The sequence below is a fragment of the Periplaneta americana genome, chromosome 15, assembly GCF_040183065.1.
Source record: "Periplaneta americana isolate PAMFEO1 chromosome 15, P.americana_PAMFEO1_priV1, whole genome shotgun sequence".
Classification (NCBI taxonomy): domain Eukaryota; kingdom Metazoa; phylum Arthropoda; class Insecta; order Blattodea; family Blattidae; genus Periplaneta; species Periplaneta americana.
The window spans coordinates 40,252,640-40,280,257 of NC_091131.1; the positions used below are offsets into that span (position 1 = coordinate 40,252,640).

The 27,618-nt window shown below is 35.4% G+C and overlaps 1 protein-coding gene across 2 annotated transcripts in view; it reads left to right on the forward strand.

Moving 5' to 3' along the window:
* Positions 1–1,621: 1,621 nt before the first annotated feature.
* The window catches only part of LOC138714804 (facilitated trehalose transporter Tret1-like), a 328,031-nt gene continuing 302,034 nt past the window's right edge, over positions 1,622–27,618 (forward strand). The window contains exon 1 of one of the 2 annotated variants that reach the window (XM_069846953.1): positions 1,622–1,703. The gene's annotated coding sequence lies outside the window, so the exon portion shown is untranslated. The remainder of the gene's footprint in view (positions 1,704–27,618) is intronic. The other variant, XM_069846952.1, reaches the window with a different exon arrangement.

Consider the following 27,618-nt stretch of genomic DNA (forward strand, 5'->3'; position numbering starts at 1 on the left):
CGCGAAGGGATCCTTCAGTTTACCAAAGAGATGGTAATCGCACGGTGCCAGTTCAGGACTGTAAGGCGGATGTTTCAGTGTTTTCTATCCGAATTTCCTGATCTGGTCTGTGGTCTTGTGACTGACATATGGCTGTGCGTTGTCGTGCAATAGCAGAACATCCTGCTTCTCGCGATGTCGTCGAACACGACTCAGTCGAACTAGAAGTTTCTTGAGATTTGCAACATACCCATCAGAATTAATGGTGGTTCCGTATGGCATGATGTCCACAAGCAAGAGTCCTTCTGAATCGAAAAACACAGTAGCCATAACGTTTCCTGCCGAAGGTGTACTTTTGAATTTCTATTTCTTTGGTGAATTTGCATGATGCCACTCCATTGTCTGCCTCTGTCTCCGGTCCAAAATGATGGAGCCATGTTCCATCTTCTGTCACAATTCTTGCAAGTCATCCAGCACTTATCATTGACACTTAGCATGATAACAGATCAAACAGAAGCTACACTGAACCCATTGCGTCTCCGTTTTCTTTTTTGTTATCACATCTTGTCTTCATATTTCTAAAATTCCTATTGTAATACAATTTTTAAAATAGTATAAAATGTAACACTTAATGCTCAACAAAATTTCGTCTCAAACAGCTAAGATTTCTATCAGTAAAGCTAAGCCTATATGGCGACTACAGATGTATCTAAAATTCCAAAAACACTTCCTAAAATTTCATGAAGATACGATAAATCTTTGTACCAAATATCATATGCTTACCTTTCGTAATAAGCCTGTAGTGTTATTACAAACATCCACAAAATTTGTATGCCTGAGAAGTCGACGCAAACTTGCTCTCTCCAAACATAAAAGCTCACTGAAGCAACTACAATAGTCACACAAAGCTTAGCTGTATTTTTCTGGAAACTGGACAACATATGCAATCCCTTGGAGGAAATTTGGATCTCGTAACACCATTGGTTAGTTCACAAAAGAGCAAAGAAAAAGTATCACGAAATAACCACTGCCACGAAATTACCAATGTTTACCCTACTTACAGTACAAAGTGCAAGTGAGTTTATCTACCGCTTTTAACTGTCTTCAACCCTAAAGACAAAAATTAAATCATGGATCGCGATGAACGAAGCTTTCACTACAGATGGAAAAATAGTAATGTGTCAAGTGTGCGGTAAAAATGTCACAACTGAGGAGTCTTACCTATCCTATACCTGCCAGATATTGATATTAAATATTTTCATGATTTTACATATTTTGGTACATATTCAGCTTATTTTTCTTACATAAATATGTACATATTTCACACCTTGATATTACATAAAAATCCGGTTCCTAGTCATGACGTATGTCGAACATCGGTTACTGTAACTGCATTTATATCTAAAAGCTTAGCCTATTTATGGTTGCAATGATGTGTCAAATTGTTCCAACAAATTGCTTTTCAACACGTGAAGTGCATGCATAGTCTAAATAGTTGCGGCCGACTAACACTACAAGTGTTCAAAGATACTGTTAAATTCCACGCGTAAAATCAGCAGGTGAGAAGTGTGGGGAAAGGGGAGGGGTCAGCAGATAGCAGGCGGAATGTACTAAGGAAACCTAGTGAGTCCGCGAGTAGAACTGGACGGTGTTGAACTTGAATATATTCCGCGAGCAGAACTGGACAGTGCCTCTAAGTGCTAGATGGGGTACCTGAGATATTCGTAAGTACAAAACTACTACTTTATACACAATAATATTCAGAAGTCAAGAAAGATTTCAAAGCTAAAAAGTAAGTTTATAGAAAAACAATCATACGGAGTCGTTCATAAAATATTGGGGTTTATTCATTCATAAGCCACTTTCAAAACGTTCATATATTTATGGTCAACGGCCAAGAAGTGTACACACAGAGGAACAAACTTTCACCTAGATGCTCCATTGTGCAAGCTGAATTATTAGCTATTAATGAGGCACTGATATGGACTAAACTTAATAATTACAATTGTTGCATCTACAGCGATTCACAAACAGCCCTCAAATCAATAGCTAATAAGTTTAACTTAAATCCTCTGGCAGTGGAAATTAGAAGAAATGTAATACATTGCGGCAAACACATTTGTTTCTCATGGGTGCGAGGACACAGTGGAACAGAAGGAAATGAAAGGGCTGATGAACTGGCAAAGAGTGCTGCAGTTTCGAACTTAAATTTGAGCTATAGTCTATGTCCTTATTCATATGCAAAAAGAAAAATAAATGAGCACATAATAAATAGGTGGAACAATCAGTGGCTGTGCAGTACAAAGGGTTCAGTCACGAGAGAAATCTTCTTTCCTAGCGTCGACACCCGCTTAAATAGAAACCAAATTATATCAGATTTTATATTAACACAATTTTCATCGGGTCATGGGAAATTTGGGGCTTACCTAGAACGATTTAAATTGCATAAGGACAATGGCTATTTATGTATCTGTGAGGAAGAGCAGACTGTGGATCACCTTCTGTTTCATTGTCCAGTGTTCGAAAACAAAAGATTTATTTTGATCGGACATTTACATTTTTGTAATATAATATATGACAAACCATTATTCAATTTGTTCACAAAAACGTGCTGCTATAAAGAGTTTTGTAACTTTATATGTAATATATTTAAGAACTTGTAAATAATTCAAATTATTGTAGTATATATAATTGTTAATTGTAAGTAGCAAGACTGGGTTACCCACGTCACTGTAAGTCTATATGTAATATATTTAAGAACTTGTAAATAATTCAAATTATTGTTGTATATATAAGTGTTAATTTTAAGTAGCAAGACTGGGTTACCCACGTCAATGTAATTTTATATGTAATTAATTTAAGAACCTGTAAATAATTCAAATTATTGTAGTAGATATGTGTTAATTTTAAGTAGCAAGACTGGGTTACCCACGTCAAATGAATTCTCATTATAATAATATAAACTCAGGCTATAACTATAAGCCTAATGTAAAAATAGGGTTCAAGAAAATGTATATTCTAATAATAATAATATCTATATTTATGGTCGCCAATTTTCTCCTCTCTAATCGGTAGTCTCTCATCTTACTTACTTAGGGGAGACTGTTGTACCGTACCTTTAAACACTTCTCAGATTTTATTATTTTTAATTTTGGGAAATTATATTTTTTAAATTAAAAAACACTTTAAATAATTATTGAAGATTCCTTTACAACTTCGTGTATATATTTTCCTGTTCTGCACATCTATTAAGGATGGGAAAAATAAAATGTAATGCGTTCAAAGGTACAACAGGTTCATGTACCTTAGAACATACCCTCTTGTAAGTTGGAACGCATGTAATATAGGTGGGAATATAGTTGTAAGAACTGACAACCATATTCACAATGTGTTTTCAATCATAAACCATAGCAGGCTTCTCTGACTTAGATTTTATTTCCTGGAGGAGCAAGAATTGCTTCAACAGCTTTCTTCAAGGCATCCGGATCAACTGGGGGACCTCTTAATTTCAGACTTACTTCGTGACATGATCTTAAAATAAAAGAAAGACAAAAACCAATAGTATTATGCACCTTGGAACATGTTCCATGGTACAAGATGTTCTGTGTTCAAATGTACAAGAGGGCGTACGTTTAAACGAATATGGCTACCAAAACTAGAGATTCGAATAAATCATGGAAATTAAAATATGTTATTACCAAAGCTCGGAACTTGGGGACTTCTGTCTTTGAACGTGGCTAAGCGACCGGAATTCAATGTCAACAAACTCCCGCTTCCAGCACAGAGGTACTGTCAGGTCTGCTATAAAAGTGGTTCCTGGCTGGAACAACATAATGATAATATTATGGTAGGTTGAAACACGTAATTTTATAGCATATATATAAGTAAACATGCAAAATACATCAAATTTACAGTTCTGCTCTGTACATTTCATTACAGTGTATGACTACATACATTCGAAGATTTTTCGAACCCATACCTTCTTCGTCTGTTAGTTAAACATGATTTGAAACGAAAGAAACTTATTTCCACGTCACATGAAGTGACGGGAGCAAAATTAATTTTTTTATTTTAATTAGCTACCTACTGAATACAAATTATATTTATAAAACAAAAATGTTTCTAGCCACTACCGTAAGAGCCAGGCTCGTGTACGGTGTGGTCTTAGTCAATAATCTAACATAAAATTTACAAGGACAGTTTACTAAATACAGTAAGTAACTTAATTCAAACCAATAAATACAACACAAGAGCAAGAATAAAGAAGAAAGAGAAAAAGAGAGAAAAATACACATTTAATATAAATTAACAATTCGAAAGAAGCCAGTGATATTCAATAAAAACAAGAATATAGTAGACAGAAATAAAAGGTAAAAAATACATTTGTTAATATTATATTATATCGTGGATAATTTTACAGATTTATTTTTTAAAAGCTTCAATTTTAAAAAATTTCAAATTTGGAAAATGGTTTGTAATTGTATTATAAAGTCTTAGGCCGAAATAAAGTATTGAATGTTTTCACTGTCACAGTTTCCTGTTCGATTTTCAGTAGTTACTAGTTGATCTCGTATCTGAGAAAGATAAGTATCCTAAATTTGTCTCGAAAATAGTGTTCAATTTCTATGTCACTACTAGGGAAGGTTCCACTACGACTTGATCCATGGCTATGGACAAATTTTCCACCGATTTAAGGGACTGCAATGTATTTCAATGAATGCCCGTTTCCAATCTTTAGTTTGTGTTTGACACAAGTTACAAAATATAAACTCTCCATTCGAAGAAAATAATGTATCTCCTCAGAATTCCTCCACGAAATTCTGTACCTAAATTTTAAGAAATATATTTTCAAACGTATACAATACCCATTCGAATAATACGTATTTTCTTATTTTCAAACAGACCGTTTACCTCTAATTAATTATCTGAATGTCATTGGCTTCGACACGATACAGTTTCCTCGTCCGTCTTCCTGTCATTCGATGTGACCACTTTCTTAGTACACACGACTGTCCCTGAGCACTTGCAGGGTGAGCTTTGTGTACGTTGTACCTGTAACCTTACTCATGCACACGACACACAAGTCTCCAAGTTCCGAGCTCTGGTTATTACTCACCAGATAACACGGAACACATTGTACTTAATGTATGGTAACAAATACAATCTGGTTTTATGTTAAATAACATATATCAATGAACGAAATGTTTACTTTTGGGACCAAAAAAGAGTCTTTCGTTCACAGAACTCACATTTTGCAATAAATCAAACCAAAACTACGACCAGCGCTACTTAGCGGCTTTCCCTACAATCTACTTCAGTTTGAGTCCTCTAGGTAGCAGCAATAATTAAAAAACAAAAAATGTTCAAAGGTACACTATGCTAAAGGTACAACAGTCTCCCCTACTTACTTACTTACTTACTTACTTACTTACTTACTTACTTACTTACTTACTGGCTTTTAAGGAACCAGGAGGTTCATTGCCGCCCTCACATAAGCCCGCCATTGGTCCCTATCCTGAGCAACATTAATCCAGTCTCCATCATCATATCCCACCTCCCTCAAATCCATTTTAATATTATCTTCCCATCTACGCCTCGGCCTCCCCAAAGGTCTTTTTCCCTCCGGCCTCCCAACTAACACTCTATATGCATTTCTGGATTCGCCCATACATGCTACATGCCCTGCCCATCTCAAACGTCTGGATTTAATGTTCCTAATTATGTCAGGTGAAGAATACAATGCGTGCTGCTCTGCATTGTGTAACTTTCTCCATTCTCCTGTAACTTCATCCCTCGTAGCCTCTCATCTAGGAAATGAAAAACATTAAGTAGAAAATCTTACGGAATATTTTCAAATTTTTAACGTGCAACGTTTGTACGTTTGACATTCGAGAAATCTTGTCAAGTTTTCTGTTAATAAGATAACATTATTAATTGCAGTAGGTCTTAAAGACTGAAATTATGTGTTCAAAACAAAGAAGTTTCGTATCCTGCAATCCACGATAAAACATAAAGATAAAAATTAATTTGACATCATAATGAATTCATTATTACTCGTACATAAATGGTGTGATTAATAAATTCGGGAAGTATAAATACAGAAGTATAGTTGATTTAATATAGTCTACTTCTAACTGTGATATATGTTCTTACTGTGTATTTATAGAAGTACAAGGTAGGTAGCCCGGAATACATACAAATGGTGCACTGTACCCTCTTTACTTGATATAACTCTGTAAGTGAGGTCCGGAGAATGTGGTGGCCACAGTTCCCATACGCCTGTACCGATCCATCTTTGTGGAAATGTTGGCTTCACTTTTTCTTCAGGTGAACAAAATAAGGATGAACCAGAAGGGTTTCTTATTCACTGGTATGGTGACAAAGGACTAGAAACACTCAACTAACTCGAAAAAAAGTCCCTTCTATGTTGTTTCACTTGATAAAATATGAGTGTATACAAGTTTTAGGTAATTTGGTCATGTCTTGACCCCCGCCCAACATGTCTGATTAACAAGACATTCTTTTCTTATAGTAAAATAATGAGAAAATATATTAAATGGTTCTCTTTTAATGCAGTTCATTATACAATACTATAAATCCAAATATATGGTAATTAACAAATTTTGTAATTAAATCTTGCCCTCAGCTATATAATATTCACATCAAATGACTATATTTACTGAATTTAAGATTTGTTAGAAGCTGCAGTTAACATCTTTAATGTCTCTCTCTTTATAGTTAGGAATTTGTTTGCGATGATATTCAACCACTTGCAATAAGTATTGTTTTCGAGTTTCGTCATTGGTAACCCCAGTTAAGAAGTCTTGTTTTGAATTTAAAGTTTTTTTTTTTGCGAAAATCGTTATTAAAAGTTATATAAATTTGTAATTGCAATAAAATAAATATATAAAGTAGCTATTATTTTATAAATGGAAGCATACACACTCTTCTCGTACTATTTATTCTTTGAAATTCGATGTGGAGTCCTCTGGTAGCCCGGCAGACATTTAAGCTGTATTCAAATTTCTGTCGCACTCAACAAAGGACATCAGGAATGACTGATAGGATAGCTTTTCTGATTAACTTTAAAAAGTTAGTGACGTTTTAATACTTGCTTTTCCAAATAATTTATTGATACGTTTGAACTCATCAATACAGCTAAATAATTTTGCATTTCTTTTAACTAAAACAGGTTTGATATCGGTTCACACTACTTCCTTATAACGTTCTTTCACTATCGTACACCAGACAAACACTTCACGGTCATTTGATAACATGAAAGACTTACCGTATTTTAACCGAACCTGTTTTCCTACCTTTGATCTTCCTTCAGATCATTTATTCCTCTCATTCTAGGTACAATGAGCAACGTAAAAACGTGTTGAAACCAACTGACATAAGAAACTGTCATTAAGTTGTCACATTTTGACAGAGAACTACGTCATTTCCCCGAGTGTCAGTCAGGGGATACGAACTGAGTTTCTTATGCTCAAAAAAGTGCAACGCTTAGTTCAGGGAATTACAAGAGCTACGTTAATGATCTCGATACAGAGCAGATGACGCTTTCTAATCTACAGGTTGTAAGGGGTATAAGCGCCGTCCTTTTCACAGTCGTCGGAGCTTATATCGTTCGTAAAATTACGAAAACAATTGCATCAGTAGGTATATCTAGCAAAGAGTTAATATTAGTTTAAATAAGTATTTGTGTGTTCTATTACGTTTTCGTGGAAAAAAATATAAATGCATGCTTGAATTTGTTAATATTCTGACGTGAGAGACGTGGCAACGTTCAGTACACAGTACTCTGCACAGACATAAGTACGAGTCAGCTGAGTTCAAGCTCCCTGTCCATAGCTCTACTGCCGAGCGCATGGCAGTTCAGTACAGGGTATTCGGTAAACAACACCCTATGAAGATCATAAGTAACGTCCCTGATCAAAATACGAGTACAAGAAATAATAAGTTATGAAATTGAATTTTGTTAATTACTTCACTCACATTAGAGTCATAGGTAAGATAAATAAAAAAAATAACAACATTGCACACTTTTTACAGTAATAATCTTCATTATGACACTTTTGACGGGCAATTTATTCTCCTATAACCAATAAATATTGAAGCCAAAATTTCTCGCCGTTTGTAATGCTTCAATACTCGCAGATACATTATAAACCAATCAGAGAAAGTCGGCGATTAAGATCGCCATAGATAATTGGCATTAAATCGAAGTCTCATTGTATTTTTCTTCTATGGACAGATGAAATAAGCAAAGCAGTAATCTATCTAGGAATGGTCTACGAGACAATTTGTATAAAGGGTTGATTGCATAGAGTACAAAATAATAAAAATAAACTATGTTTGAATGACATTAAATTTGAGATAGACTTAAAATCGGTATGGCATAGTTGCGCCCCGAGGTCAATTGGGAGACCTAGGCATGGCATAATTGCGCCCCGAAGAAATCAGGTAGCAGAAGGGACATGGCATAGTTGCGCCTCGATGGGCATAATACACACGAAAGTGATTGTCATAAAATAAATAAATTACTTAAAAATATTACAGTGATAGCTGCATTAAAATCAGGTAGGCCTAGCATATGATCACTTTTGCTATTTAAAATAACACTTTTTTATTGATCACATACAATAAATGAACTGCATTTTTTGTTACTACATCGATATCTTAACCCTACGGTACAGGATTTCGAAAACTTAGAACCATTGTGAATTATTAACTCTTTACCCTTTTTACCAAAATTAAAATCATTTTAAATTAACTTCATTATATGCCACAGACGGTGTGAAAATCACTAAAAAAATGTCAAGACTGCTAAAGTCCCATATTCCAACGGCTCACTTATTTGAATAATTATGTCAGTTAATAAAGAACTGCCAACTTCATGGTGTTCATTTTAACGGTAGACTATTGATAATCACTGCATAAACCATAGAAAAACAGTTAATAAAGTACTGCCAACTTCATTGTGTTCATTTTAATAAATATTAAATCGAATAAGAAATCAATAAGGTTGGTTGATTATGAGACTCGAGTTTCCGTAATGTCTTTTTCTCTACCAATTTCATCGGGGCGCAACTATGCCATGCCCCTTTCTCTACCTGATGGGAACGGAGCGCAACTATGCCCACAAAACAGGAACCCTTTTTATCTGCTGCATCTTATCTGACCGTGGGGCGCAACTATGCCCTCCCCCTTAAAATACATTTGATTCAGTGTATATTAAAAAAAATAATAACCGGTCATCCGGTTATTGAGGAAAATAACCGTTTTTAGGTTAAACCGACCGGTATGGCATAGTTGCGCCCCGCGGTCAATTGGGAGGCCTAGGCATGGAATAGTTGCGCCCCGAAGAAATCAGGTAGCAGAATGGACATGGCATAGTTGCGCCCCGAAGAAATCAGGTAGCAGAATGGACATGGCATAGTTGCGCCCCGAAGAAATCAGGTAGCAGAATGGACATGGCATAGTTGCGGCCCGATGAGCATAGTACACACGAAAGTGACTGTCATAAAATAAATAAATTACTTAAAAATATTATAGGCTAGTGGTAGGTTGCAATTTTTTAGAACATGTATCTGTTTATTTTACCGCTTCTGAATTCCTCGATCACGTGGTTTAAAAAACGGAGTCTTTCACGGCATTTCTTATTATTGCAGTTCTTTTTTCAAATTTAAGCGGTTCAAAGTTAGGCCTACATATGTTTTAAATCAACCTTAATATATGCCACAGGCGATGTGAAAATCATTAATAAAATGTCAAAATTGCTAAGGTCCCATATTCCAACGACTTTCATTTGAATATGTCAGTTACTAAAGTACTGCCAACTTCATGGTGTTCATGTTTACGGTAGGATATCGATTATCACTGCATAAACAGTAGAAAAACAGTTAATAAAGTGCTGCCAACTTCATGGTGTTCATTTTTACGGTAGGATATCGATAATCACTGCATAAACAGTAGAAAAACAGTTAATAAAGTGCTGCCAACTTCATGGTGTTCATTTTTACGGTAGGATATCGATAATCACTGCATAAACAGTAGAAAAACAGTTAATAAAGTACTGCCAACTTCATGGTGTTCATTTTTACGGTAGGATATCGATAATCACTGCATAAACAGTGGAAAAACAGTTAATAAAGTACTGCCAACTTCATGGTGTTCATTTCTACGGTAGGATATCGATAATCACTGCATAAACAGTAGAAAAACAGTTAATAAAGTACTGCCAACTTCATGGTGTTAATTTTAACGATATCGATAATGAATATTAAATCGAATAAGAAATCAATAAGGTTGGTTGATTACGAGGCTCGCGTTCTCGTAATGTCTTTTTTTCGTATTATCGCTACGCTCCCATCATTCGGCAGGTCTTTGAAATTTAATTGCATTATTGTTTTCAAATTCTTATGTAGCCGTTCCAATCACTCGCCTCAATTTCAATATTGCAACCAATAAGCTGCTTCCATTATTAAATGACACCTACTTGTCTAATCCACGTGGACTAAAACCGAGGTTGCAATGTCTTGTGCTGAGGACGAACATTAAGGCATGTGATTAAAAATTATTATTAAAGAGTTATTATTAAGAGTTAAGAATGTCAACGTACTCGTATATGAAATAATAATAATAATAATAATAATAATAATAATAATAATAATAATAATAATTATTATTATTATTATTATTATTATTATTATTATAATAGCCATTTAACAATATAACAAACTAGTGCTTATTCTTATCGAGGAAGTAGACGTGACAACGTGACGATTAGAGTGAAACCTACAGAGCAACAATCGGTCGGCAAAATTGTTTTAAAAGCACACCGCACGTTATTGTATGAGCTGACATGTTAACCATGAAAGCGCGGCGATAATACCTATTTCATCGGGGCGCAACTATGCTCACAAAACAGGGACCCTTTTTTATTTGCTGTATCCTTACCTGATCGTGGGGCGCAATCATGCCCGCCCAAACCGTCAAGCAAAAAAATCGGTAATTAACCGGTTAACCGTGTGAAAATAACCGGTTATTTTTGCCCAGACAAAATGGTATCCCATCCGTAGTAAAGTCGTGATATGACCATTGCAGTTACAGCGACTACAAATAAAATTTAAAAATGTCTGCAGTACATTGCACAGTGGGCCAGAATTCAAATCTAGCAGGAAAATATTGAATTTTTTAATGTTTTAAATAACGCTTCCTCTCGAAGTACTAAAACTGATCTTCACAAATCTGTATGCCATCAATTTATACCGAGCGAAATGCCAACAGGGCTGGCTGCTAAAAGTCGCCAAGTGTTAAGAACCCGAGCGACGAGCGCCAGACGGTTTATGGCGGTAGTGATGTGAGGGTGATCTGTGTGTTGTTGATGTGGAGAAAAGTGTCTTTCTGTGATGGAAGTTTTAATAGAAGGTTCGTACTTTCTATTTCCATTATTCATACTTTAATTGTATACGTGAAATGTTACCAGGGATGCGTTAAACATAGCTTTAAAATATTGCGGAATTATGTCTTTACTTCATTTTTAATTAGAGATCTAAAAAATGTTGCACCAGGTGTCACCTTAAAATCTACATCAGATTATAAAGCAATCCTTACAGTTTATTACAGAAGTTAAGATTTGCTTGCGTTTGCTTGCCTTTTTCTTATATTTCCGTTTTTATTTCAGATGTAGATCCCCATATCCAGTCCACTGTGACTCGGCTGGACTTAAACGAGGTGTTGACTACTAAAAAAGAGTCTACTCAAACGCTTACTGATTTCGTAGTGACAAAATTAGAAATACAACATTGTTCCAAGGATATTATACGGTGTGTCGAAAAAGTTGTGCGCACATTTAGAAGTAATTTAGAAAAACGCTTGAAACAGTGCTCCAGGAAAAAGGAGAGGTTTTTGCGTAAAGATTCGGAATGGTTAGTGAAATCAATGGACCACGGACATCCTCCTCCCTTCCCTCTACTTTTCCCACATATCTGGCCGATTACTCCAGACTCTTTCTTCTCTCCATTAACAAATTATTGTCAATATTTTAGTAAAACCTGAAAATTTTAAAAGGAGAATTAAATACACTGTAAATTCACAGGGCTAACGGCTTCAAAGCTGGGTACCTGGTTCAAATAAAGTGCACTGGTACAAAATTTAATATGGAGGCATGAGATAATTACTCTGCTTGCCATTAAAATTTCACTTCAATTTATGTGTCCCCAATTTAAAAAAAGGACATCAAATTTCCCCAAAGAGTTCTACAATAAATAAAAACCCGCCAAATGTCCAAGGATTTAATTCCATCCGTTTCAGGAGTAGGTAGACCTCAAAAATTGTTTGAAAAAAGTGGCATGAAAACAAGAATTAAACATGTAGGGTACTGTCTCTGAAAGATCAGCGTTCTTAAAGTGAATTAGTTCTGGCTACTCAAATGTCTTTGCGGGGTTCAGAGAAAAGAGATGTAAAATACGTTCTACAACAAATCACCACAAATTACTCCAAAAAGAGCATCAAAGTATACGATAGCCTATAACAAATCTCCAATTTTACCAAGACCATATGCACCAGAGAAAGCATTACAATTTTTAATAGATAACGTCACCAAACATAAATACAATGTGCAGTGTTGCCTGTAGGTTTGCCCAAGAAGCCCAAGAAGCTAGACATTAGAGCATTAGAAAGTACTGTGAAGATTATTGAAGAAAATTTTCACGAATTCAAACAATGTAGAATATCTTAAATCATCTTGTAACTCCTGATCCTATCATATCAAGTATTTATCCGTTTTAAGAAAATAAGAAGAATTCCTGTCCCGCTGAAGTGCGACAAATGTTGAAGGAACTCCATACTTACAGTGCAAGTGAAGACGTGCGTGTGACAAGAGGGAAGGCTGATGAAGCGGACGAAGAGCAGCTGCAGTTGGAAGAGGAGGAGGAGGAGAATTAAGAGAAAGAGGAAGGAAGATAAGGAGGACGATGATGCAGACGATGACTCCTCATATTAGAGAATATTGGAAACTATAAGTTCACGAAAAGAACAAGTGATATAATTAAGTACCTAGCAGGCTCCATGAAAATAGTTATTCAAACTCGCACTCATAGCTCATTACTACGGATAACAATTCCATACTGGCTTATTATTATTCCATAAGCTCTTAGAAATCATTATTTAGTAAAACAGAATCATTTAAAATTATATTCCATACTTATTTAATTTTTTCCCGCTAGATTTGAATTCTGGCTCACTGTGCATTAGAAGCAGAGTAGCTCTTTAAGATGGAGATGACAATGTGGGATATAAGATGCTAGTTGTAGATAAGGTTTATTGAATCATTTCCAATTATACGTCTGGCTATGAACACTGAATGATAAGAGGTTCGATTCATAATTTATTACATTTCCCTATAAATAGATATTACTAACATTTGAAACAAACAAATATTAAACATTAAGAATATTACATCTACCACTTCCAGAGTAAAATATATTTGAATTCGTAAAGATGGTCGGACAAGACTAAATCTCGCTTGTAACATTTCAGACTCCAAAGCAGCTATTCTATCAATAGTTTCTAAACACACACCATCTCAAACAGCAGAAATAACTAAAATGCTCTCTCAATTAATATCACTCAATAAAATAATTGTATTCCAATGGATACCGTCCCATTGTGGAATCCTGGGAAACGAGAATGCGGATGCTTTAGCAAAGAAGGGCAGCACTGCTACTTACAGACCTGTTACTAAATCTACGTATTACTCTGTGAAAAGATGTATTAAATCTACATACTTAGACTTCAACAAACAAAATTTGATAACACACTCTCAAGGGAAAAAATGAAACTCTCTGCATCATAATCCACAGTTAATTCCCGATTTACCGTACCACGAAAATCGTCTGTAGCTGCATTTAGATTGGCAACAGGCCATAATTGTTTGGCCAAACACCTGCATAGAATTGGAAATATATCAGTCCCCTAACTGCCCATTGTGCAACTGAAACCAAGAAATGAATTCGGAACATCTCAAAATCTGTGCTTCAGTGGCTGACCATGATAATACTGTATCTTCGAAAAATATTGGAGTGCAGGAGGTCAAATGACTTTATTGTCAAACGCCACAACAACATTTCACATAACGATCGCACGGTGTAAATATTAACAGTGTTGAAATTTATTTGCGATAGATCGTGACATAACAACGATCAGGATCAGTAAATATCATGAAATCAACCGCGAACCTGGCACTGGCTGGCACTCAGAGGCAGTAAATTTTACGTTCAGAGAGATTTCACAATTCATAAAATATATCCGAAAGTGACATTAAAACACGTTGTGAAAGCGTTTGCTAATAAATACACTTCAGCAACTTCGAGTTTGATTAGTCACTATTAAAATTAATAAATGAATGGGCGAAGTCAAAAACTGACTAAGTTAACTTTTTGTATGAAATGAGTTATGGTCACCCAAACATTTCCTGGTATCACACGCGTTTATCTAAAGTGGAAAACTGACCAAGTCAGCGTTCTTATCATAAGAAATATACTATACAAGTTTTGTCTGAAGGCAAGAAATGCCCACGTCAGTAATATGTGCATGGACATGAGTAGTTCTCGACTTGAGACACTTTCAAGGCATTCGGTTGGCAACAGTACTAATTAGCTGTTCACTTGCAAGCAAACTGATAGCACATCGTATTGCAGCATTGTTCTTATCTGGTGTTGAAATAGTAAAGAAGTTGTTTAATAACATTACCCAACATGAAATTTATCTCCGTGAAGATAATACATGTTTTAGTCCATTTTCACACGCATATTCTGAAAACAATGCTTAAAATGCCACATCACGTCAGAGTGGGGACGTAACTTACTTTGTGCGAGATCGTGCGTATTTGCTTGCTTTCCGCACACAACCAATACGCGGTAAGTGTGAAATACCACATTCAGTATTCCCAACGTAACACACATAACAATTTCCCTCTTCTTACCGCTTAAGCGTCATATTCATTTTACTGCTTTAGGCTTTTAACATATTATTTTTAAAGACGTTCAATATAGTAATAATTATAAATTGGAAACTTACCACTGCAATTTCACCTAAATTGCACTGTTAATTATTGTTTTTAAATATTTGCAAGAATTAAGTAAACTCTACAACACCACAAAAGTTACTGCATTTGTAATGCAAGTATCATTAAGGAAGCCGTGAAAAAATCAACAAGATTCTAGACTCATCATAGACTGGGGGAAAAAAAAAGACAGACGTATATCACGGCCTGCTGGAGTATAGTAAAAACAGAAAACATTTTATAGGAACAATGTTGAAGATAGATATATTTGTTTTCCAAAGTTGCCGTCATTGAAGAGAAACCAAAATGGAGATTTCATTGCAACTAATTAGAAATTCGTCTTTCAGGTATGTAATAAACGATCTTCGCACAAAATAATGTACGATATACGAGCGGTATGTTTGTTTTCATGTTCTCGGAAATTAAAATTAAAAAGCTCAACTACGTTTCGCTTTTTCAATCTTTTCCTCGAACATGAAAACGTCAACACACCGCTCTTGTAATGCATATTATTACATACCAATTTTCATAGAAATCGGTTTAGTCATTATCGCGTGAAAATGTAACAGACATACTTTACAAACAAAAATTTTTAAAATTCGATTTTGGTCTCAGGATAGTTAATTATACATGTTAACACCAATTATTCTCGAGAAAAAAAAAAAGAAAGAAAATTACCAGATAAAATTTTGGTTAACTTTTATTATTAGTACAGATTATTAATTACTACTTTAAATGTTACACAGTGTATACAAAACCTCTTTTCCTATTCTGCGAAATCAACAAAATAAAATTTACTTTTAGGTCCTTATTTTAGTTTTTAGGGTATTTTTGATGGAAAGTATTTTGAATGCCATATAGCATAAATTCTAAGTGGGGACATAAATTACTTTACATACCAATTTTCATAGAAATCGGTTTAATCATTATCGCGTGATAACAGACCAACATACAGACAGACATACTGTACATACAAAAATTTTAAAAATTCGATTTTTGGTTTCAGGATAGTTAATTATACATGTTAACACCAATTATTCTCGAAAAAAAAAAAACGAAAATTACCAGATAAAATTTATTTTGGTTACACTTTTATTAGTAGTACAGATTATTAATTACTACTTTAAATGTTACACAGTGTATACAAAACCTATTTTCCTATTCTGCGAAATCAACAAAATAAAATTTACTTTTAGGTCCTTATTTTAGTTTTTAGGGTATTTTTGAAGGAAAGTATTTTGAATGCTATATAGCATAAATTCTAAGTGGGAACATAACTTACTTTACATACCAATTTTCATAGAAATCGGTTTAGTCATTATCGCGTGAAAATGTAACAGACAAACATACAGACAGACATACTGTACAGACAAAAATTTAAAAAATTCGATTTTTGATTTCAGGATAGTTAATTATACATGTTAACACCAATTAATCTCAAAAAAAAAAAAAACGAAAATTACTAGATAAAATTTTGGTTACACTTTTATTATTAGTACAGATTATTAATTACTACTTTAAATGTTATACATTGTAAATAAAACCTCTTTTCCTATTATGCGAAATAAAAAAAAAAATAAAAAATAAAATTTACTTTTAGGTCCTTATTTTAGTTTTCAGGGTATTTTTGAATGATTTTTTTATGTTAAAATGCTCTGTTTTAGGACAATTTAAAAATTATTTATAGGTTATCAAATCCTAGCCTTAGTTATGACGCATCGCTCCGAAAATTAAGTTTCCATTACCTCATTATACAAGTAACATTACATGCAAGAGGTGGTTGTGACACCTTTTTCCTGAAATAATTTCAGATATCAATTTGCGTGTTCAAATATATCCGTATTGGAAAGGTATTTTCCCGTAACAGCATGCCTAATATGACGGAAATTTTTAAACTGTTATAAGAGGTACAAGACATACAAGCAACCAGCTCATAGGCCCACTGACATTTTCCGATATGAATTTCAGATATCACCTTTCGTACTTGAATATATCCACTATTCAGAAAATTTTAAAGCTGTCTCATGAATATTTGGAAGCCCGCGTCAATTGTTTTGAAAATTCTGTTTGGAAATAGTAATATGCGTTACAAGAGCGATATGTTGACGTTTTCATGTTCGAAGAAAAGATTGAAAAAGCGAAACGTACTTCAGCTTTTTTAATTTCCGAGAACATGAAAACAAACATATCGCTCGTGTATCGTACATTATTTTGTGCGAAGATCGTTTATTACATACCTGAAAGACGAATTTCTAATTAGTTGCAATGAAATCTCCATGTTGGTTTCTGTTTAATAACGGCAACTTCGGAAAACCAAAATATCTTTCTTCAACATTGTTGCTATAGAATGTTTTCTGTGTTTACTATACTCCAGCAGGCCGTGATATACGTCTGTCTTTTTTCCCCCCCAGTCTATAACTGCGAACTTAAAACAAACGGTAAGGTTATGTAACGATTTATTTTTCATTTTAATATTTTAACAATATTATTTATATAACATATTGCAGTAATAACATCGGCATCTGGAATCTTGTTAATTTTTTCACGGCTTTCTTAATGTTACTTGCATTACAAATGCAATAGCTTTTGTGGTGTTGTAGAGTTTACTTAATTTTGCAAATATTTAAAAACAATAATTAACATTGCAATTTAGGTGAAATTGCAGTGGTAAGTTTCCAATTTATAATTATTACTATGTTAAACGTCTCTAAAAATAATACGTTAAAAGCCTAAAGCAGTAAAATGAATATGGCGCTTAAGCGGTAAGAAGAGGGAAATTGTTATGTGTGTTACGTTGGGAATACTGAATGTGGTATTTCACACTTACCGGGTGTTGGTTTTGTGAGGAGAGCAAGCAAACACGCACGATCTCGCACAAAAATATTTTTCCGTAATAGTAAGTTATGTATACATAGATATACCGGTACCGCGGAATTTTAAACTAACACATAATGAAAGATACATCTTGCCGAGTGTTTTAAATACAAATTAATGCATTTTGAGTATTTTAAATACAGTTTTTTGGTGATGTTTTAAAATGTATTTTGTATTTCTATTTAAAATACTGACATGTCACTATTTTGCCCATCCCTGAAAGTTTGACCATATTTACTATGGCTACAATTTTAAACTCTCAGTAAGCGTTTTTCGGTGTCCGCCGCATATATTTAGAATATCCACTCTTAAGAAGGTTTATTTTCCCGTGACAGTATGTATAAATATCACAAGTACAACCGTCACCCATTAGCGATAGAGGCAAGGGAATTACTTCAAAAGTACGCACAGCACATATGCTTCACTTGAGTCCGTGGACACAATGGTGTAAGAGGAAATGAAAGAGCTGATGAGCCAGCGAAAGCAGCAGCCTCCAGCTGCGAAACTCCGACATACACTTTACAACCAATATCAAACGAATGTTGTACTGCAAGGGGATCCTCTGAGTCCCATAATGTTCAATCTGGTTACGCACGATGTGGTTCAGAAGGTAGCAACCCAAGACGTGAAAATGTATCTGCATGCAGATGATATGGTTGTGCTAAGCAACAACAGGACCTCACTCCAAGAGGCAATCAACAACCTAGTCGTATGGTCCCAGGACAACGACATGCAGATAAACCAAAACAAGACGAAAATAATGAAGTTTCGAAAAGGAGGAAAATTATCCTCAAAGGACAAGTTTATCTGCGAAACTCAAACCCTCGAAGTAGTAAAATATTTCAAATATCTAGGGGTAACCCTGCAAGTAACCGGATTCACGTTCACCAGGCATATTGAGGATAGAACAATCGCGGCAATCAAGGCCACAATGGGGATACGAAACCACAAGTCCCTATCACTCGGAACCTCAATTGCATTGTTCAAACTCAAAGTCGCACCAGTAGCATCATATGCCATTGAGATAATATGGACGTACCTGAGCTACCAAAACCTGAAAACTTTGGACAGGGCTAAGTCCAGATAAATAAAAAGAACACTCTGCATCTCCAAGTTCGCTCCAACCCGACTCGTGTACCAGCTGGCAGGAACAACGTCCTTCATAGAAGATTTAATGGCCACCTACAACCTGACACCAACCCCAGCCAGTACGAAGTTTTTTGACGAACGACGACAGAAAGCCGCAGAAATTGACCCTGCATTTTTCCGCACCCCAGCGATGAACAAAGAGGAATGGAAAGCAGCCAACTTTGAGCTACGTCACCATTACACAACGGGAGCAATCCATGGTTTTCACTACCGCATCTGTACTAGAAAAGGTTTTCACCAGGTGATCAGTGATTGTGCATGTATAATCTGTGGACTGCATTGCCCGCTATATCACCTCTTTGAGTGCTCACTAAGAACATTGCCGCTGTCATATTACGCTAAAGATGAATGACAAAGAACTGTGTACGACATACTCACAATGCTCGATATATATAATGTGTTTATTAAATCTATTATTACAACCAATATCATATATCAAGAAACAAATACGACAACAGACTCATCACAACTGGAATACTATAATTCCGTCGCTCTAATTTCCGGCAGCCAATCGCGTTGCAGGTCGGCTACATTTAAATATGTGCGTCTTGTGATTCGCTTATGAAGACGTTATTCATTTCTTAAGGCTCGATAAATACTTAATATAATCGCCCGCCACTTTGGCTCTATCGTTGGCGTTCGCAGAAAGCACACGAAGACGTTATTTGCCGCTCAATTATTTGCTGAATTACAGTGCGTTTGATTTATTATCATAGGAGCTACGACATGATAATGTTTAACGGTGTGGAAAATAGATCCCTCGTATGGTAGCTCGGCAACGAAAGAACAAAAATGGCAAACGATACTACCTACCTAGACTTTATAGAGCCTTAACTTCCTAAGACGTAAGCAAAGAGGCGGAGTCACGCCGGAAATAACAGCGTCGCGACTATAGATGGACGCCATGCACAACAGGCTCACTAGCAAGAGATACCTACTTCCCAACAATACACGACCGACTCAAAAGCCAGCACTTCAAACCTACTTTCGTAACAACGCAGTTTCTTTCTGGACATGGGAAATTTGGTACTTACTTCGACAGATTCAACATTCCAGCAGACATCGACTCTACATGCTCCTGCCGCAAAAACCTTCATAGTGTGAAACACCTTCTATTTGACTGTCCTGTTATTGAAGCAAAGAGATTTCAAATAAAGACACACCTTGTGGACTGCAACAGCGAATACAGGACTCCACTATGTGAAGTAATCAAAAAACCTTATTGCTACAGAAAATTTATAGACTTGTTAAACTTTATCTTTAAAAGACTGTAGATATAATATATTTCACCATTATCTGTGTAAAAAATAAGTAGTATACCGTATAACATAGATGGGCATCGTGCCTCACTTGAGAATTTGTGTCTCACTGACCTACACAGAGCTTATCGCTCTGACTGACATCATCTTCACAGTCCCCGTTCCACCCTCACGTAGCTCCTAGGCGTGGGCAGGTTCTATATCAGTTTCATAAGCAATATCATTGGTGGCATAATGGCATTATCAAAGCAGTGTGTACGCGCTAGAAAACGATTATTTCATGAGAAATGGCAGGAAGATTTTTTTGCTGTTTGCTGCATTAATAAATTTAATATAAGACATTACTCCTTATGTCATAAAGAACATGCTGAATTAGAAGGTAAGACAAATTAAATGTTATTTTTCGTACTATTCCGAAGAAAATTTATGCTCTTAACATTTGCATAATATACTAAATACGACATTATACCTTAAACACGCTGCATTAAAAGGTACGAGGAATTAAATGTTGTTTGTACGTATTATTTCCTAAAGAAATTTGTAAAAAAAAAATCAAATGTGCGTCGAAAACGAAATATCATTTTCTGAAATTATTTTAGGTCGAGAACGTGCAAATCTATTAAGTAATCTTGAGAAACGCCAGAATATTAAAGAAAATAAACGTAGACAACGTGATGGAATTTTATTGGCTAGTTACGCAATTTTTCGCCTGTAATTTAAATCAATTCAACGATGGAGAAATAGTAAAGAGGTTTAGGACTAAAGCTGCCGAATTAATTTGCCAAATTGAATAACATTTTGGAGTCTCTCACGTTAACCAAGCGCTTTCCTAATAATTCGCCACTGACCGCCTTAGCGATTACGATAAGGTGACGCAGGCCACAGCAGTTTATATTTCCCATCCTACTCTGCAGTCTCCTCTCCTAGTAAACAAGCTATTTCAAATCGAGTGCCTCACGTAACCGAAAATTGTGCCCATGTATGCCGTATAACAAAACAAAAATTCTAGCATACCGCTTGGTGAATTGGAGTTCTTTTGAGCGGATATTTAATAATAATAAATATCACGAGGAAACTTCAACTATATCATTGCAAGATTTTGACGTAGAACTACACCTTTTTGCTCACTAGGTACGGGTAAGGGGGTATTTTCTGTCATAAAGCCTAAAAATGCAACAGCTCCCTTATCCTCGTTGTCTTCTCCATATACTCATGTACTTCTATTGTTCTCTTAGTCTTGCATTTATTTCCTTCAGTTCTTATTTTCCCTTGTTCTCTTTGCATTCCCTTTTGTTCTTTCATTGTTCCCTTTCTCCTTGTCTTAACGTTATCTTTGCATTCTCCTCGTTCTTCTTGTAATCCCTTTTTTTCATTTCTCGCACCACCCACAAGTGGTTCTACGTAAAGTTATGCAGCATAGTAAAGCTATGCACAGGGACATCATTTTATTTTTACTAACATTTCTAATATTAACCTGGCTATACCTTTGGATTAAAGGTTCAGAACCAGAAACACCATTTGCTACCCCTTTCTACTGGAGTTCGATGATACTGGCGTAAAACACAAAGAAATCACTTTACTGGGTATAGGAGGGAAGAAAAGTAGTTCATCCATTTACGTAAAGTTGAAAATATCGCGATTTTGAGTTTGATCATTTTCATTAGGTTTTTCTTTAATCAAAATACAGTACTGTATATTAACAATAAATGTTTTACTCACGAACTAAACTGTCCATTCGGACGTATTCATTATGCAGTGTATATTATACTGTCTACAGCACATTAGCGTACAATAGAGAGAATGAAGTTAAATTGAAAAATAATCACAATATGGATATTTAATAGCACATTATGCAACGAGCCTATAATGGTAATAATTAAGACGCGAGTATGTTTATGAAACGACCGCAAGCGAGTTTCATAATTTTCATACGAGCGTCTTAATTACCATTATAGTCAAGTTTCATACGACTATTTATGCTCGACCATATTTCTAACTTGAAATTATTCATAAGTATTCATGTTATTCTTATCTGACTGATGAGCGGAACTGACCTTGTGCAATACCTCATAAATTGTGAGTTGTGCGCAGACGCGAAAGTATTTATTTATTTTTTTTCGAGAAACAAATGTCGATATTGACCTTGATATAATCTAGAGAGTAAAATAAACGTTAATCTTGATATAGTCTTGAAATTGAATTAGACATTGAAAAACGAGATGACAAATTGAATTTATTTGAATATTATTTATAATTAACTCTAATTATTATAGTAACAGAACTGACTTTATTTCAAATATAGGTGATTTATTGATTTATTGTTGTCTTTCGATTGCATATCCGAGAATAATCGATACTTGCGCTTTCATATTGCTACAATGGTAATTTCTGATTGGTGGAACACCTGAACTTTAATGAATATGTGTATTTTAATGAGGTCCATTAAAGGGCTGCTAGCAGGTGAATAGTTACTACATTTCTGCACGGTCGAGCATAAACACATTTTTGAAAATGGTGGCCGTTAATTTCGATACAGGTTTAGTTATTGTTTGCATATTATCGCACTATAGACTATTGTGCCTAATTCCAATAGTGACTCATGTTAAAATAATTCTGTACCTACTCTACAAAAGCGTACCTTACGCACTGTAAATTCAATTTTCTCTTCTGCCAGATCCGAAAAGATAAAATTACTCAGACATGCTACCTACTGTCCGTCCAAGTGGTTTTGTCGCAGGGTCGTATAAAGGGGGGAAATCACGAGGCCTATTTATTTATTTTAAACAGTTGTATTATATTACGTAGACGTCCAATTCCTAACAGAAATTAATGTTTTCAGAAAAGAGCTAAGACAGCCTAGCCACTAGCTTTTACAGAGGGGCGAGTAGAAGCCGTTGGGGGAAACCGGGATGTGACATAGGCAAACGGACGACGTACCTGTGCGAGAATAGGATTCAATATATTGAAAACGAACATATTTCTGGAACGTACTATACTCACTAACTCAGTACTGTGTTATGTGTGGAGAACGGTTGGAAGTTTACTAGTAGAGAGAGTGGGAGTGAAGTACATTCAAAAACTCAGGTACAATAAAAACTGAAGTAAAAATAAAATGATGTCCCTGTACTTGTAGACAGGTGAACGAACCCACAAGTAGTTCTACGTAAAACTATACAGCATAGTAAAACTATGTACTTGCCGACAGGTGAACGCACCCACAAGTAGTTGTACGTAAAACTATACAGCATAGTAAAACCATGTACTTGCCGACAGGTGAACGCACCCACAAGTAGTTGTACGTAAAACTATACAGCATAGTAAAACCATGTACTTGCCGACAGGTGAACGCACCCACAAGTAGTTGTACGTAAAACTATACAGCATAGTAAAACTATGTACTTGCCGACAGGTGAACGCACCCACAAGTAGTTGTACGTAAAACTATACAGCATAGTAAAACTATGTACTTGCCGACAGGTGAACGCACCCACAAGTAGTTGTACGTAAAAATATGCAGCATAGTAAAACTACGTACTTGCCGTCAGGTGAACGCATCCACAAGTAGTTGTACGTAAAACTACGCAGCATAGTAAAACTATGTACTTGCCGACAGGTGAACGCACCCACAAGTAGTTGTACGTAAAACTATACAGCATAGTAAAACTACGTACTTGCCGTCAGGTGAACGCATCCACAAGTAGTTGTACGTAAAACTACGCAGCATAGTAAAACTATGTACTTGCCGACAGGTGAACGCACCCACAAGTAGTTGTACGTAAAACTATACAGCATAGTAAAACTACGTACTTGCCGTCAGGTGAACGCATCCACAAGTAGTTGTACGTAAAACTACGCAGCATAGTAAAACTATGTACTTGCCGACAGGTGAACGCACCCACAAGTAGTTGTATGTAAAACTATACAGCATAGTAAAACTACGTACTTGCCGTCAGGTGAACGCATCCACAAGTAGTTGTACGTAAAACTACGCAGCATAGTAAAACTATGTACTTGCCGACAGGTGAACGCACCCACAAGTAGTTGTACGTAAAACTATACAGCATAGTAAAACTACGTACTTGCCGTCAGGTGAACGCATCCACAAGTAGTTGTACGTAAAACTACGCAGCATAGTAAAACTATGTACTTGCCGACAGGTGAACGCACCCACAAGTAGTTGTACGTAAAACTATACAGCATAGTAAAACTACGTACTTGCCGTCAGGTGAACGCATCCACAAGTAGTTGTACGTAAAACTACGCAGCATAGTAAAACTATGTACTTGCCGACAGGTGAACGCACCCACAAGTAGTTGTACGTAAAACTATACAGCATAGTAAAACTACGTACTTGCCGTCAGGTGAACGCATCCACAAGTAGTTGTACGTAAAACTACGCAGCATAGTAAAACTATGTACTTGCCGACAGGTGAACGCACCCACAAGTAGTTGTACGTAAAAATATGCAGCATAGTAAAACTGTGTACTTGCCGACAGGTGATCGCACCCACAAGTAGTTGTACGTAAAACTATACAGCATAGTAAAACTGTGCAGTTATCGATTTTTGTTTATTTAATGGCAGGTACTTTACTGCGTCATTGATCCAAGTGTCCTCCTCTATATTGTGAAGTTCCGTAAGTGTGCTATCTACCTGATATGGCTAATATAACTATGATTAACAGGGAAAGGATTTATATGTAAATACATATTTACTTATAAAGCTAATATAATTTATATTTTGTATTATCTTTATGTTTCACAATGTGTAGGGTTGAAAAATCCTACTTTTATTTTCCATATTTTTCCATATTTTAGAGTTTAGTACATATTTTCGTTAATTTCCATATATTTTCCATATTTCATATAAAACAGTCCATATTATATTAGGTTTAACAATAAAACAAAACAAAATTCCATTAACTTTTAAAAATACATTTCAACAATAGAGATTTAAACACATGTTCAGTAATCCCTTTAACATCAGAGTTATTTGAAAATTAGCAGTCCTATCAACAATGGGAAAGTAAGTTACAAAACTGTATTAATTTAATTTAAAATTTTTAACAGACTTCAGTTGTGCAGCTCAACAGTTAAATGCCAGTCAGAGTACACATAGGTTCAGTTTTGTAAATCATACTATAAAGACGGTAAATATGCCAAAAGTACGTCATTCAGTCAATTTAAAATCAAAACTAACAAGTTACATTTCAGAATTTAAAGAAGATGGTTTATCAACTGACAATAAAATATTATTTTGTAATTTGTGTCAGTGTGCAGTATCATCTACACAAAAGTTCCTGGTGCAACAACACATTACAACTAGTAAACATCAGGCCAACAAACAACTAAATTCCAAGCAGAGACAATTGTTTTTAACACAACCAACAACATCGAATGTAAGATCTGAGTTTAACATCGACCTGTGCCGTTCTCTCATCTCTGCTGATATTCCTCTCTACAAACTAAAGAATAAGGTCTTCAGGGAATTCCTTGAAAAATATACTCAACATACAATCCCGGATGAGTCAACACTTAGGAAGACGTATGCTCCATCCATCTACGATGAGACAATACAGAAGATAAGAGATGAAATTAAAGATAGTTCAATTTGGGTTTCCATTGATGAGACTCCCGACAAAGAAGGTAGACTTGTTGGTAATGTAGTTATCGGTTTGTTAAGTGAACAATATTCTGAACGAATTCTTTTACATTGTGATGTTCTAGAAAAGTGCAATAACAAAACTATAGTTAAACTGTTCAACGAAGCTATGGGTATCCTGTGGCCAAAGGGTATTATGTACGATAATGTGTTATTCTTTATTAGCGATGCTGCCCCTTATATGGTCAAAGCTGGACAAGCATTATCTGTTGTATATCCTAAATTGACTCATTTTACTTGTGTGGCGCATGCATTTCATCGTGTGGCAGAAGTGGTCAGAGACAATTTCCCTAAAGTAGATTTGTTGATTTCATCAGTGAAAAAAGTATTTCTCAAAGCTCCCAGTAGAGTTAACGTGTTGAAAGAAATGTACCCTGAAATTCCATTGCCACCAAAGCCAATTTTAACTAGATGGGGTACATGGCTAGAAGCAGTTGAATATTATGCCGAACATATAGACTCTATTAACAATGTTCTCCTTGCATTGGACTCTGAAGATGCAGTCTCAATTGATACTGCGAAAACAGTTACCTGTGACATAAGTGTGAAGAATGACTTAGCTCACATTCAGCATACATTTTCATGCATCATAAAAACGCTCAAAAGTCTCCAAAATAGGCACCTTTCACTATCTGAAAGTTTTGAAATTATAAATAGTACTGTGGAACAACTGAATCGTGGTAGAGGTAAAGTTGCAGATGCAGTAAGAGCTAAGGTGGACACTGTACTTTCAAAAAACCCTGGATATGAAGAACTACAAAAGGTTGTTGCTGTGATGAGTGGTGAATCAACAGTGAAGATTAACTTGGACTTATCCCCAGCAGACATTGTGAAATTGAATTATGTACCAGTTACTTCTTGTGACGTCGAACGCTCTTTTAGTCAGTATAAATCTATCCTCAGAGACAATAGAAGAAGATTCACTTTTCAGCACTTGAAAGAAATGTTTGTAACCTATTGTTATGGTAACAGACAATAAAAATTGTGTTTTGTTGAAACTACATTGGAAGATAAGGTACGTCCATTATATTTTTTGTTTAGTTTGATTAAAATGTACCAATATTTAACGTACATAGTCATTTTTTTATAATTTTAAGTCCATATTTAATTCCATATTTTGGTAAAAATCCATATTTAATTCCATATTTTGGTAAAAATAACTACATATATATTTACATATTTCATATATTTTTAGTCCATATAAATCCGTTCCCTGATGATTAATGAAGCAATGGTGAGGTATCGGTTGGAAAAATAGGAGTACCTCGCGTATCTGTCAACATCGATGCACTTTTGCAACTCCTGTAGCTAGTTGCCGTGTTGCTAATTTGACCTGGATCGGATATTCAACATGATCACAAGCATTTAAAACGCGAGAAAACAATTGTGTCCCCTTGTTTCCAATTCGCGAAATCATAGCACAAAGCAACAACTTTCTTCACGAATTCCACTAGACCAGCCGGGATTCGAACCGTGTTACCAGTATGACTAAAGACGCTGCGCGCTCTAGGCATTCGGCTGACGACGCGCCTTGATCATAAGATGTACTCCTGTTGAGAGAGTCCGTTAAGTGAATTTCACTATATTCGCCTAACGAAAGGCAAATTTTATTGAAGGGTAACGTATC